Source organism: Schistocerca nitens, chromosome 4 (assembly GCF_023898315.1).
Source record: "Schistocerca nitens isolate TAMUIC-IGC-003100 chromosome 4, iqSchNite1.1, whole genome shotgun sequence".
Lineage (NCBI taxonomy): Eukaryota > Metazoa > Arthropoda > Insecta > Orthoptera > Acrididae > Schistocerca > Schistocerca nitens.
The window spans coordinates 338,409,636-338,423,200 of record NC_064617.1 but is presented as its reverse complement, the minus strand read 5'-3'; positions in this window follow the sequence as shown (position 1 = coordinate 338,423,200).

Sequence of the window (13,565 nt, the reverse complement as noted above, 5' to 3'; positions counted from 1 at the left end):
GTGGTGGATTATGTCCGTGCAGTGGATGGGCACTGTCCTGTTCCACTTTCAGTCTCTCCTTGTTGGCAGCCACTGTTCTGCGTATCCATGGTGGCGCTATTCCAGCCAGGCAGTAGAGCTTATCAGTTGGGGTAGGTCTTAAGTAACCGGTGATCAACCTGCAGGTTTCGTTCAGAGCAATGTCTACTTGTCTGGCATAAGATGACCTGTACCAGACTGGAGAAGCATATTCAGCAGTAGAAAAGCACAGTGCCATTGCAGAACAGCGAATAGTTTGTGGATGTGATCCACACTGTGTCCCCACTAGTTTGCGAATTAGGTTGTTTCGAGCAGAGATTTTCATTTTGGTGTTCTTGCAGTGAGTTTTGAATGTCAGAGTTCTATCGAGAGTGACTCCCAAGTATTTAGGTGCGTGATGATGCTGGAGTTGAATGCCTGACCATGCAATATGTAGCTCACGATTAGCTTCCCTGTTCCTTAAATGAAAGGCACAAACTTGTGTCTTCGAAGGGTTTCGTCTGATTTGGTTCCATTTGTAGTAGCTTGACCGTGTTCTAAGTGCTGTTGTCAGGTTCCTTTCCACTCTTTCAAAGCATGAGCTCTGCGTAGCAAGGGCTAGGTCATCTGCCTGGGGTCAATGGCTGGTCGTTGGTGTAGATGTTGAAGAGAAGTGGAGCCAAGACGCTTCCTTGAGGCAGACCATTTTTCTGCGCTCTCCAGCGACTGCGTTGTCCTTGAAATTCAACAAAAAACCTGCGGTTTTGGAGGAGGGTGCTGAGTAGTCTAACGAGGTGGGCGTTGTTGATCATATTGTATAGTTTTGCACGGAATAACCGATGATGGACAGTATAATACGCTGCTGTGAGATCCACGAAGACCACGCCCGTTACTTGACGGGTTTCAAAACCATCCTCTATAAACTGAGTGAGATTCAAAAGTTGCCCTGTGCAGCTTCTGTTTGGTCGAAATCCTGCTTGTTCGGGTATGAGAAGAGGGTCTATTACTGGTAGGATTCTATTCAGAATCACACGTTCGAACAGTTTATAAAGATGACTCAAAAGGCTAACTGGTCTGAAATTCTTGGGATGATTTGCTTCCTTCCAGGTTTCAGAAGAGCTATCACCCTGCTCTTTCGCCAGATCTTTGGTATTTGGCATTGGTTCATGCAGTTGTTGAAAAGCTGCAGGATCCACTTTCTTGTTTCTGGGCCGAATTCTTGATTTGCTCCATACGGATGTCATCTAGACCGGATGCTTACCAGTTTTGCTCTCCTTAATGAAATGAAAATGGAAATGAAGTCCCATGCTTCTTTACAGAGCGCAGGGGAACGATGCGGGAGACCCGCACCGCCTTACTAGGCAAGGTCCTAATGGAGGTGGTTTGCCGTTGTCTTCCTCCGACCGTAATGGGGATGAATGATGATGATGAAGATGACACAACAACACCCAGTCATCTCGAGGCAGGAAAAATCCGTGACCCCGCCGGGAATCGAACCCGGGACCCCGTGCTCGGGAAGCGAGAACGCTACCGCGAGACCACGAGGGGCGGACGCTCTCCTTAATAACCTTGTTTAATTAAGCAGAGCAAAACTGGCTATGTTAGTTGTAGAGGGGGAAGGCAAGGAGGGCGGGGGAGTGGGGGGGGAGCAGGATGCCGTACCTGTCATCACCCGTCCACCAACCCACAACAGTGAAAAACTCTGTAATTTGTTATCACCAAAATATACAACAGAACACAACACAGGATATAGTACCCCTCCCCCCCCCCCCCCCCCGTCGCTGCGGGGAGAGCTCAACTTTGCATTCTTGTGCCGCTCTTCCCTTGCATTCAGTGAACCCACACACGAGAGGCCGCTGGACCTCATGGGATACCAGAGTACGCGAAGGAACTTCCCCCCCTCCTTGCAGCGGTGTACCGTAGGTCTCTAGAAGAGCGTAGCGTTCCAAAAGATTGGAAAAGGGCACTTGCCATCCCCGTTTTTAAGAAGGGACGACGAACAGATGTGCAGAACTAAAGACCTATATCTCTAACGTCGATCAGTTGAAGAATTTTGGAACACGTATTATGTTCGAGTATAATGACTTTTCTGGAGACCAGAAATCTACTCTGTAGGAATCGGCATGGGTTTCGAAAAAGACGATCGTGTGAAACCCAGCTTGTGCTATTCGTCCACGAGACTCAGAGGGCCATAGACACGGGTTCTCAGGTAGATGCCGTGTTTCTTGACTTCCACAAGGCGTTCGATACAGTTCCCCACAGTCATTTAATGAACAAAGTAAGAGCATATGGCCTATCAGACCAATTGTGTGATTGGATTGAAGAGTTCCTAGATAACAGAACGCAGCATGTCATTCTCAATGGAGAGAAGTCTTCCGAAGTAAGAGTGATTTCAGGTGTGCCGAAGGGGTGTGTCGTAGGACCGTTGCTATTCACAATATATATAAATGACGTTGTGGATAACATCGGAAGTTCACTGAGGCTTTTCGCGGATGATGCTGTAGTATATCGAGAGGTTGTAACAATAGAAAATTGTACTGAAATGCAGGAGGATCTGCCACGAGTTGACGCATGGTGCATGGAATGGCAACTGAATCTCAATGCAGACAAGTGTAATGTGCTGCGAATAGACAAAAAGAAAGATCCTTTATCATATAGCTACAATATAGCAGGTCAGCAACTGGAAGCAGTTAATTCCATAAATTATCTGGGAGTAGGCATTAGTAGTGATCTAAAATGGAATGACCATATAAAATTATAGTCGGTAAGGCAGATGCCAAACTGAGATTCATTGGAAGAATCCTAAGGAAATGCAGTCCGAAAATAAAGGAAGTACACAGTACACTTGTTCGCCCATTGCTTGAGTACTGCTCACCGGTGTGGGATACGTACCAGATAGCGTTGATAGAAGAGATAGAGAAGATCCAACGGAGAGCAGCGCGCTTCCTCACAGGATCATTTAGTAATCGCGAAAGCGTTACGAAGATGATAGATAGGCTCCAGTGGAAGACTCTGCAAGAGAGACGCTCAGTAGCTCGGTACGGGCTTTTGTTGAAGTTTCGAGAACATACCTTCACCGAGGGTCAAGCAGTATATTGCTCCTTTCCACGTATATCTCACGAAGAGACCATGAAGATAAAATCAGAGAGATTAAAGCCCACGCAGAGGCATACCGACAATCTTTCTTTCCACGAACAATACGAGACTGGAACAGAAGGGAGAACCGATAGAGGTACTCAAGGTACCCTCCGCCACACACCGTCAGGTGGCTTGCGGAGTATAGATGTAGATGTTGATGTAGAGTTGCATAGCGACCAACTATTCATCAGTAATCTTCTTCACAGTACTGCAGTGTTCCAATGTTAACTCTTCACGAGCACAGCCGGCAACAAACCCCTAGACAGAACCGAGCAGTACTGAATGCTTACTTGACGGCAACAATCTAAAGAGGGCATCACTTTTCTCAACAGCAGTTACTGTAAGCGAATGGAAACGAGGCATGCAGCGCATACCGTCGACATTATCACTGTTCTGCACTATTTTAAGTGCAATGCAGATAAGAATCTAGAAGGACCAAAACCAAAGAAAGTGCAGTTACCCTGTAACGAGCTGTCAGAATGCCAGAATGCTTACAAGGTATCCCTGAACAATATCTGAAAGTTTGTCGTGGAGTTCTGCTTCACCCTGTACATACAACCATACCCGGCAGGTCGCCGAAACTACTCAGTTTAACATAGTCATAATTATGAGCTACTGACCTGGCGAAGGCATAATCCTTTCGTCCCGATTTTTCTCACGAGGAGTACACGGCAAATAACATATCTCGATTTCCCAGAAACTTCGCTCAGTAAATGAGGAGCCAAAATAGGCAAACGCCAGTCTCGGCTTATCGATAGATACTCGACCGTTTCCGACTAAACGACCGTCAAAGTTTACAGTGTATTTTGCATGGCTTTTAGCGCGTAATAGGCCGACATAAACTGGTGGCATAGTGACTAGCGTCACAATCTCTCCTTTTCGGTGTTCGAAACCCAATTATTTTTTTCATTTCTTTTTTCATTTATATACCAATGTCCGTGGAAGGTTACTACATTAATGTTCCTTATCAAGTTAGGTTATACAAGGGCGCTATATATAACTGCAAAATTACTACTGGCTATCACAATAAGTTTCATACGTTTATCACATACACTGAAGAGCTAAAAAAAACTTGTGTACGTACCTAATACAGTGTAGGGCCCTCGCGAGCACGCAGGAGTGCCAGAACACGACGTGGCATAGACTCGACTTATATCTGAAGTAGTGCTGGAGGGGACTGACACCACGAATCCTGCAGGGCTGTCCATAAATCCGTAAGAGAACGAAGGGATGGATATCTCTTCTGAACAGGAGGTTGCCAGGCATCCCAGACATGCTTAATGATGTTCATGTCTGGGGTATTTGGTGAGCAGCGGAAGTGTTTAAACTCAGTAGAGTGTTCCTGGAACCACTTTTAGCAATTCTAAACATGTGGGGTGTTGCACTGTCCTGCTGGAATTGCCCTAGTCCGTCGCAATGCACAATGGACGCGAACGAATCAGACAGGATGCTTACGTATGTGTCACCTGTCAGAGTCGTATCTAGACGTATCAGTGGTCCCATATCACTTCAACTGCACATGCCCCACGCCATTACAGAGCCCCCATCAGCTTGAACAGACCCCCGGGACATGCAGGGTCCATGGATTCATGAGGTTGTCTCCATACCCGTACACGTCCACCCACTCGATACAATTTGAAACGAGACTCGACCGACCAGGAAACATGTTTCCAGTCATCAACAGCCCAATGTCGGTGTTGATGGGACCAGGCAAGACGTAAAGCTTTGTGTCGTGCAGTCAATAAGGGTACACGAGTGGGCCCTCGGCTCCGAAAGCCCATATCGATGACGTTTCGTTGAATGATTCGCACGGTGACATTTATTGATGGCCCACCACTGAAAACTGCAGCAATTTTCGGAAAGGTTGCACATCTCTCACATTGAACGATTCTCTTCGGTCGTCGTTGCTCCTGTTCTTGCAGGATCTTTTTCCGGCGCAGCGATGTCGGAGATTTGATGTTTTACCTCATGCATGATATTCAAGGTATACTCGTGAAGTGGTCGTACGGGAAAATCCCCACATCTTCGCTACCTCGGAGATGCTGTGTCCCATCGCTCGTGCGCCGACGATAACACCACGTTCAAACTCATTTAAATCTTGATAACCTGCCATTGTAGCAGCGGGAACCGATCTGACAACTCATGTCTATACCACTTTCTTTGGCGCTTCAGTATATTATAAGCTTGTGTGGTAATTTCACTGTTACAATCTTTCCAAATTCCCATATTTTCATATTTCATCCCTATATCATTTCTTAATTCTTGTATTTTATTCTTATGTTTATACTTCAGGAAGATTTGGTGCACTTGCTTGGATGACAACGACCGTAGAAAGATTCGAAACATAGAAATTCCGCCGGCCGTTGTGGCCGAGCGGTTCTAGGCGCTTCAGTCTGGCACCGCGTGACCGCTTCGGTCGCAGGTTCGAATCGTGCCTCGGGCATGGATGTGTGTAATGTCCTTAGGTTAGTTAGGTTTCAGTAGTTCTAAGTTCTAGGGGACTGATGACCTCAGATGTTAAGTCCCATTGTGCTCAGAGCCATTTTTTGAACAGAAATTCCGAACACCACGAGCATCGCGCGAAGGCAGGTTTGCCACAGCGACATATCTTCGTATGAATCTCAATTGGGAAAGAAACGTCGTTAGCACTGCTGAAGATTTCACACGTTGGCGATAATTTCGCTGCAATCCACGGATAACCGATCACTTTTCCCAAAACTGGCTCTTAAAATTTATTATGAATTAAGATGTTGTTGTTGTTGTGGTCTTCAGTCCTGAGACTGGTTTGATGCAGCTCTCCATGCTACCCTATCCTATGCAAGTTTCTTCATCTCCCAGTACCTACTGCAACCTACATCCTTCTGAGTCTGCTTAGTGTATTCATCTCTTGGTCTCCCTCTACGATTTTTACCTTCCACGCTGCCCTCCAATGCTAAATTTGTGATCCCTTGATGCCTCAGATACACTCCAGGAATTTCACCGAAAACAATTTCAGATAATTTTCGATTCAATTATTGATTTTTTTTTAGTTTATTCGCCAGACTTGCAACTGGTAGACGAATAAGGACAACATTATTTCAATATACATTGGAAAACATTAGTGTAAATTTCTTCTGTGGACATGGGTAGATATATGGAAACAAAAATAAAAATAGTAATGGGGTTTAGAACTCGGGGCGCAAACGTGTGATGGAGCGTGGCTAGCCACTGTGCCTCCGCTTCGGTTAACAAGTTTATTCGGTAAATAAAGTTTTAGGGAAAAAACCAAGAATCGTATGAAGAATTGAAGAGAATGACAAAGGAGAGAGGGATGTGGCTAAATCGACAAGGCATAGCCTTTAGTTTATGATGATGATAAAATAAGCATGTAAATAACTCGAAAACTTTTAATGTCGTTTCATCAGGAACGGTAGAATATCCACGGACAAGCTGAGACACGCGTTCGCTTATTTTGGTCCATCTGCCACTGAACGAAGTTTCTGGGAATTTGAGTTATGGCACTTGCCGTGTTCTCCTCGTGCGTTATATGTGCCGCTATCTATTGACACCGAGTGGCAGCGTAAACAAGAGAAATGCGTACCATAGAACGTGCACAATCCTTGCTGGTCGGTTGGAAGACAATGGAAGAGGGGGCTAGGTGTAGCGTGAGAGGACAGCGCACAGGTGGGGCGCGTCTGGTTGCTCTGACCGCAGAGGCGATGGCGCCGGACGTGCGGTGCCGCTCTGGCCGACCTGGCGTATAACATCGGCCGCTGCCAATTCCATGACATCACCGGCCAAATTAACCTGTTTAATACAGGTCAGTCTGCGGCGGCCGCCACACCTCGCTACCTCCCCACCTCAGCTTCCTGAGCGTCTATCTTTCTCTCTCCCTTCCTCTATCTCTTACCACGGCGACGGGTCAGCGGCGGTGTGTGGCTGATCCAAAGCCTACAGGAACATCCCCGTTAGGCTCCTTTCACAGTGGCACCGACAAAAGCCACCGGGCGCACTTCCCAGGGGTCGCTAACATCGGCCGAGGCCGACAACATTGGCCGTCAGCTTGATCACAGCGCATCCGATTCTGTTTCGGCAGCTTTTGGTGAGGCCAAGGAGGTTACGTTATGTTAGGTTAGAATATATTCTGTCAAGGAGGTTAGAATATATTAGGCTGTTACGTAATTTCGTAGCATTTTTTGCATCTATATCTACATGGATACTCTGCAAATCACGTTTAAGTGCCTGGCAGACGGTTCATCGAACCACCTTCACAATTCTCTATTATTCCAATCTCGTATAGCGCTCAGATAGAACGAACACCTATATCTTACCGTAAGAGCTTTGATTTCCTTTATTTTATCTTGGTGATCGCTTCTCCCTATGTAGGTCGGTGTCAACAAAATATTTTCGCATTCTGAGGAGAAAGTTGGTGATTGGAATTTCGTGAGAAGATTCCATCGCAACGACAAACGCCTTTCTTTTAATGATGTCCAGCCCAAATCCAGTATCATTTCTGTGACACTCTCTCCCATATTTCGCGATAATACAAAACGTGCTGCCCTTCTTTGAACTTTTTCGATGTACTCCGTCAGTCCAGTCTGGTAAGGATCCCACACCGCGCAGCAGTATTCTAAAATTGTAGTGTAGGCAGTCTCCTTAGTAGATCCGTTACAGTTTCTAAGTGTCCTGCCAATAAAACACAGTTTTTGGTTAGCCTTCCCCACAATATTTTCTAAGTGTTCCTTCCGATTTAAGTTGTTCGTAATTGTAATACCTATGTATTTAGTTGAATTTACGTCTTTTAGATTAGACTGATTTATCGTGTAACCGAAGTTTAACGAATTCCTTTTAGCATTCATGTGGATGACGTCACACTTTTCGTTATTTAGGGTCAACTGCCAATTTTCGCACCATTCAGATATCTTTTCTAAATCTTTTTGCAGTTTGTTTTTATCTTCTGATGACTTTATTAGTCGATAAACGACAGCGTCATCTGCAAACTGCCTAAGACGGCTGCTCAGATTGTCTCCTACATCGTTTATATAGATAATGAACATCAAAGGGCCTATGAGACTACCTTGGGGAACGCCAGAAGTCACTTCCGTTTTACTCGATGACTTTCCGTCAATTACTACGAACTGTGACCTCTCTGACAGGAAATCACAAATCCAGTCACATAACTGAGACGCTATTCCATAAGCATGCAATTTCACTACAAGCCGCTTGTGTGATACAGTGTCAAAAGCCTTCCGGAAATCCAGAAATACGGAATCGATCTGAACTCCCTTGTCAATAGGAACGATTTTTTCTAAACCCATGTTAACTGTGTGTCAATAGACAGGTTTCTTCGAGGTAATTCATGGTGCTTGAACGTAAGATATGTTCCAAAATCCTGCTACATATCGACGTTAACGATATGGGCCTGTAATTTAGTGGATTACTCCTACTACCATTCTTGAGTATTGGTGTGACCTGTGCAACTTTCCAGTCTTTCGATACGGATCTTTCGTCGAGCGAATGGTTGTATATGATTGTTAAGTATGAAGCTAATGCATCAGCATACTCCGAAAGGAACCTAATTGGGATACAGTCTGGACCAGAAGACTTGCTTTCATTAAGTGATTTAAGTTGGTTCACTTCACCGAAGATATTTACTTCTACATTACTCATGTTGGCAGCTGTTCTCGAATCGAATTCTGGAATATTTACTTCGTCTTCTTTAGTGAAGGCATTTCGGAAAGTTGTGTTTAGTAACTCTGCTCTGGCACCACTGTCTTCGATAGTATTTCCATTGCTATCGCGCAGAGAAGGCATTGATTGTTTCTTGCCGCTAACATGCTTCACATACGACCACAATCTCTTTGGATTTTCTGCCAGGTTTCGAGACATGTTGGTATTCCGGTGGCTGCTGGTTTGTTTACCGCATGTCATTTTTTTACTTGTAGTTCACTGTTGCTATTTGAGTTTACATACTGCCATTTTGTCATTTGGAGATAATGAGTGGAGCTGCGGGCGTTTGAAAATGGAGTGCCAAGCTAAGAAATCGGAACGTTTGCGACATATTCTTCTGAGTTCAATAGAGGGGTACAGTAGCGGAGGCAGCCAGAAATATTTGCGCCGTTTATGAGGATAATGCCATTTGACAGAGCACGGCCAGAAAATGGTTTTCTCGTTTTAAAAAGGATCGTTGTGACGCTAGTGACTCTCTACGTTCACGAAGAACTTCAGGGTTTGATGAAGGTCGTTTAAACGCATTAATCCACAATTATCCCTGTCAGAGTACTAGAAAATAGCAAATGCGATGAACTGTGATCATTCCACCACCGTGCGACATTTACATGCAATGGGGAAGGTACAAACCCAGGTGCATGGGATCGCATTCTCTAAGCCAACATCACAAAAGTCCGCAGGTAGCCGTACGTACAGCTCTACTTGCCCGTTACCAATTGGCTCGTGAACAACACCAACCATTCTTGTCCTGTATCGTTACTGGTAACGATGAATGGTGTCCTTACGTTTACATAAAGAAAAGAAAGGAATGGATAAGCCCAAACAAAGCTGTAACTCCCAGTACAAAGGTTTGTACATATCCACAAATGACAATGTTACGCCTCTGGTGAAACAGCAACGATGTGCTGTACCACGAATTGCTTCCACGAAGTGTAACCATCACTGCTGACAAGTATTGTCAACAACTGAGACGCCTCGCACACGCAATCCAAGAACAACCGCCAGGAAGGCCGCGTGAAGTGGTACTACTGCATGATAACGCCCGCTCGCATCCTGCTAGACTGACAGAAGACACTATACAGCAAATGGTTTAGGAAGTTATTCCACACCCACCTCATCCACCTGATCTTCTGTACTCAGATTTTCATCTTTTGCGCTCTCTATCGAACAGTCTTCAAGGAACTTCCTTTCTGGGTGAAAATTGGCTCCGAACGTGACCCGACGAGCTCTTCGCCTCAAAACCACGTGATTACTACAGCCGCTGAATCGGAAAGCTACCCCAGTTTTGGCAAACAGTTTTAAATAGTGGAGAATAATATATTATTGATGACTAACGGAATTTCGCACCCGTGGTCAAGGAGTACCGTCTCTGATCAGTAGAACGGTTTGAGTCTGACTTCCGGAAAAAATATCATCCACACAATTCCGAAGACTGCAGGAGGTGACAAGTGTGAGAATTATTGCACAGTCAGCTTAACAGCTCATGCATCCAAGTTGCTGACAAGAATAATACACAGAAGAATGGAAAAGAAAATTGAGTATCTTTCAGATGACGATCAGTTCGGCTTTACGATAGGTAAAGGCACCAGAGAGGCAATTCTGACGTTGCAGTTGATAATGGAAGCAACACTAAAGAAAAATCAAGACACTTTCATAGGATTTGTTGACCTGGAAAAAGCGTTCGACAATGTCAAATGGTGCAAAATGTTCGAAATTGTGAGGAAAATAGGGCAAGCTATAGGAAGAGACGGATAATACACAACATGTGCTAGAGCCAAGAGGGAATAAGGTTGTCAGACAAGGATGTTGTCTTTCATCGCTGTTCAATCTATACATCGAAGAAACAGTGATGGAAACAAAAGAAATGTTCAGGAGTGGATTTAAATTCAAGGTGAAACGATATAATGATACGATTCGTTGATGACATTGCTATCCTTTGTGAAAGTGAAGAAGAAGTAAATAACCTGAATGGAATGAAAAATCTAGTGAGTACAGTATATGGACTGAGAGTAAATCGAAGAAAGACGAAAGTAATGAGACGTATCAGAAGTGAGAACAGCAAGAAACTTAACATTAGGACTGATGGTCACGAAGTAGATGAAGTTAAGGAATTCTGCTACCTAGGCAGCAAAATAATCCATGACGGATGGAGCAAGGAGGACACCAAAAGCACTGGCAAAATGGGCATTCCTGACTAAGAAAAATAATATCAGACATAGGCCTTAATTTGAGGATTAATGTACGTTTGGAGCACAGCATTGTGTGGTAGTGAATCATAGTCTGTGGGAAAATCAGAACAATATAGGATCGAAGCATTTAAGATGTGGTGTTACAGATGAATGTTTACAATTAGATGTACTGATAAGATACGGAATGAGGAAGCAATACGTGGAACCTACTGACAAGGAGAAGGGTCAGGATATTACGACATCTGTTAAGACACCAAGGAATAACTTCCATGGTACTAGAGGGAGCTGCAGAGGGTAAGAACTGTAGAGGAAGACAAATACTGGAACAAATCCAACAAATAATCGTGGACGTAGGTTGCATGTGCTACTCTGAGATGAAGACGTTGGCACAGGTGATGAGTTTGGGGGGAGGGGGGGGGGGAGCATCAAACCAGTCAGGAGACTGATGACTCAAAAAAGGTCTCTGATATGTGTGTCTGTTGTGTTTCTGTGAATCCATGCATCAACCTAATACCTCCATCTCCTTGGGAAGGATGGAAGCCATCACGCTTCTGTGCTTGAAGAAGTGTGCAGCATTGCAGTTTCCCCAGGGAAGTGTGACATCACCACTGTTGTTTTATGTACACATAATGGACAGGGTGGGCAGCAATCCCCCGGTTGTTTGCTGATGATGCTGTCGTGTATGGGAAGGTGTCATCGTTGAGTGACTGTGGGAGGATACATCATGACTTAAAAAAAATTCTAGTTGGTCTGATGAATGCCAGCCGACTCTACATGTAGAAAATGGCAAATTAATGCTAATGAGTAGGAGAAACAGTCCCGTAATGTTGGGATACAGCATTAGTAGTGGCCTGCTTGAGTGGGATATGTTGGTTAAACATCTGGGCGTAACGTTGCAAAGCGGTATGAAATGGAACCAATATGTGTAATAAGGAGGGCGAATGGTTGACTTTGGTTTATTGGGATAAATTTTGTGTAGGTGTGGTTCATTTGTAAAGGAGGCCGCATGTAGGACGCTGTTGCGACTTATTCTTGAATACTGCTTGAGTGTTTGGGGTCCGCACATCAAAGCAATTCAGAGGCAGGCTGCTACCCCGACAAGCACCGTACTGTGGCTTGCGAAGTACTCATGTAGATGTAGATTCCGTCTTTTTAGTATGAAAAGACGCCGAATGCATGTTAATGAGCGATATCTGTCTCGAACAGAACGTGGCGACTACCGTATACAATCTTCCCAGCTATTGGAATAACCAGACAAGTATTATGAATGTATGAGATGAAGAGAGAAACGTTTTATTACACACACGAGATGATTCAAAATGGTTCAAATGGCTCTAAGCACTATGGGACTTAACTTCTGACGTCATCAGTCCCCTAGAACTTAGAAATATTTAAACCTAACTAACCTAAGGACATCACACACATCCATGCCCGAGGCATGATTCGAACCTGCGACCGTAGCGGTCGCGCGGTTCCAGACTGTAGCGCCTAGAACCGCTCGGCCACCCCGGCCGGCCGAGATGATTCATGGTGACATTGAAAAGCAAGATTACAAATATTCTGCACAACATCAAATAAATTCAGCAAAACAGGCACATGTCGATTAACCTTCAATTGCTGTCATTCAGCATACACCTGAAAGACAAACATAAATCTTACAATAAGTTGCTCTGAACATCCAAATCAATGAAAAGTGGAAACACAACACCACATTTGCAAATAACTTCATGTAACAATCACTACCCCACCGTTATAAAAACTTCAGTAAACAGTCAGTAATTTCTTGATAGCTAATGTCCACCTGTCACAACCGAAAAAGATCCAATACAATAACTTTAAGCGTAAGACACCCCACCCTTCCCACATGAATCAATTATTTTTCGAGGTTATAATTGACGTCTAAAATTTCCGATAAAGAATTTCCCTATTTTGGGTTTCCAACTAAGCTACTATTTCAGTCCATAGATTCCGAGCTATATCTCGATTATGTTTTTCATCCTCAAGATGCCACAGACTCCTTCTTTAATGGACTCGACAGTTTTTCACAATCGTTATTTCAAGTGTGAGAACGTCGATCGTTTCGATCGAAGAAAACATACTGATATGAATATCAACGACTGCCGTCCAGAGCCTCTCTGTACGTTCGGGCGATGGCATCGCCTGAATTGTGACCGCGCACCTAGTTATTTGAAAGGGTCAGCTGTCTTCGGCCAATGTCGGTCTTCGGTAGAATCAGCCAGTGTCGGCGCCACTGTATTGCAGCCCTAGATACCTACACCAGCGGAGTATTGCTCAAGTCTTACTCTCGTTTGAAGGTCTGTCTGGGAGTTCTGTACACTATTCCCTTTCAGAAACACGACGGGAAAGTCTTCGACTTTTCTCTTAGATACATATAAACAGATACTCAAACATGAACTTGGCTTTCATACTTTTGCCTGGGCCGTATTGGCAAAAATCAAAAAATAATTAAAAATTGTTCCATTCCTCGGATACGAGCCAAGATTTTTGAAGGTTTCCCTTGGTTATAAGGCA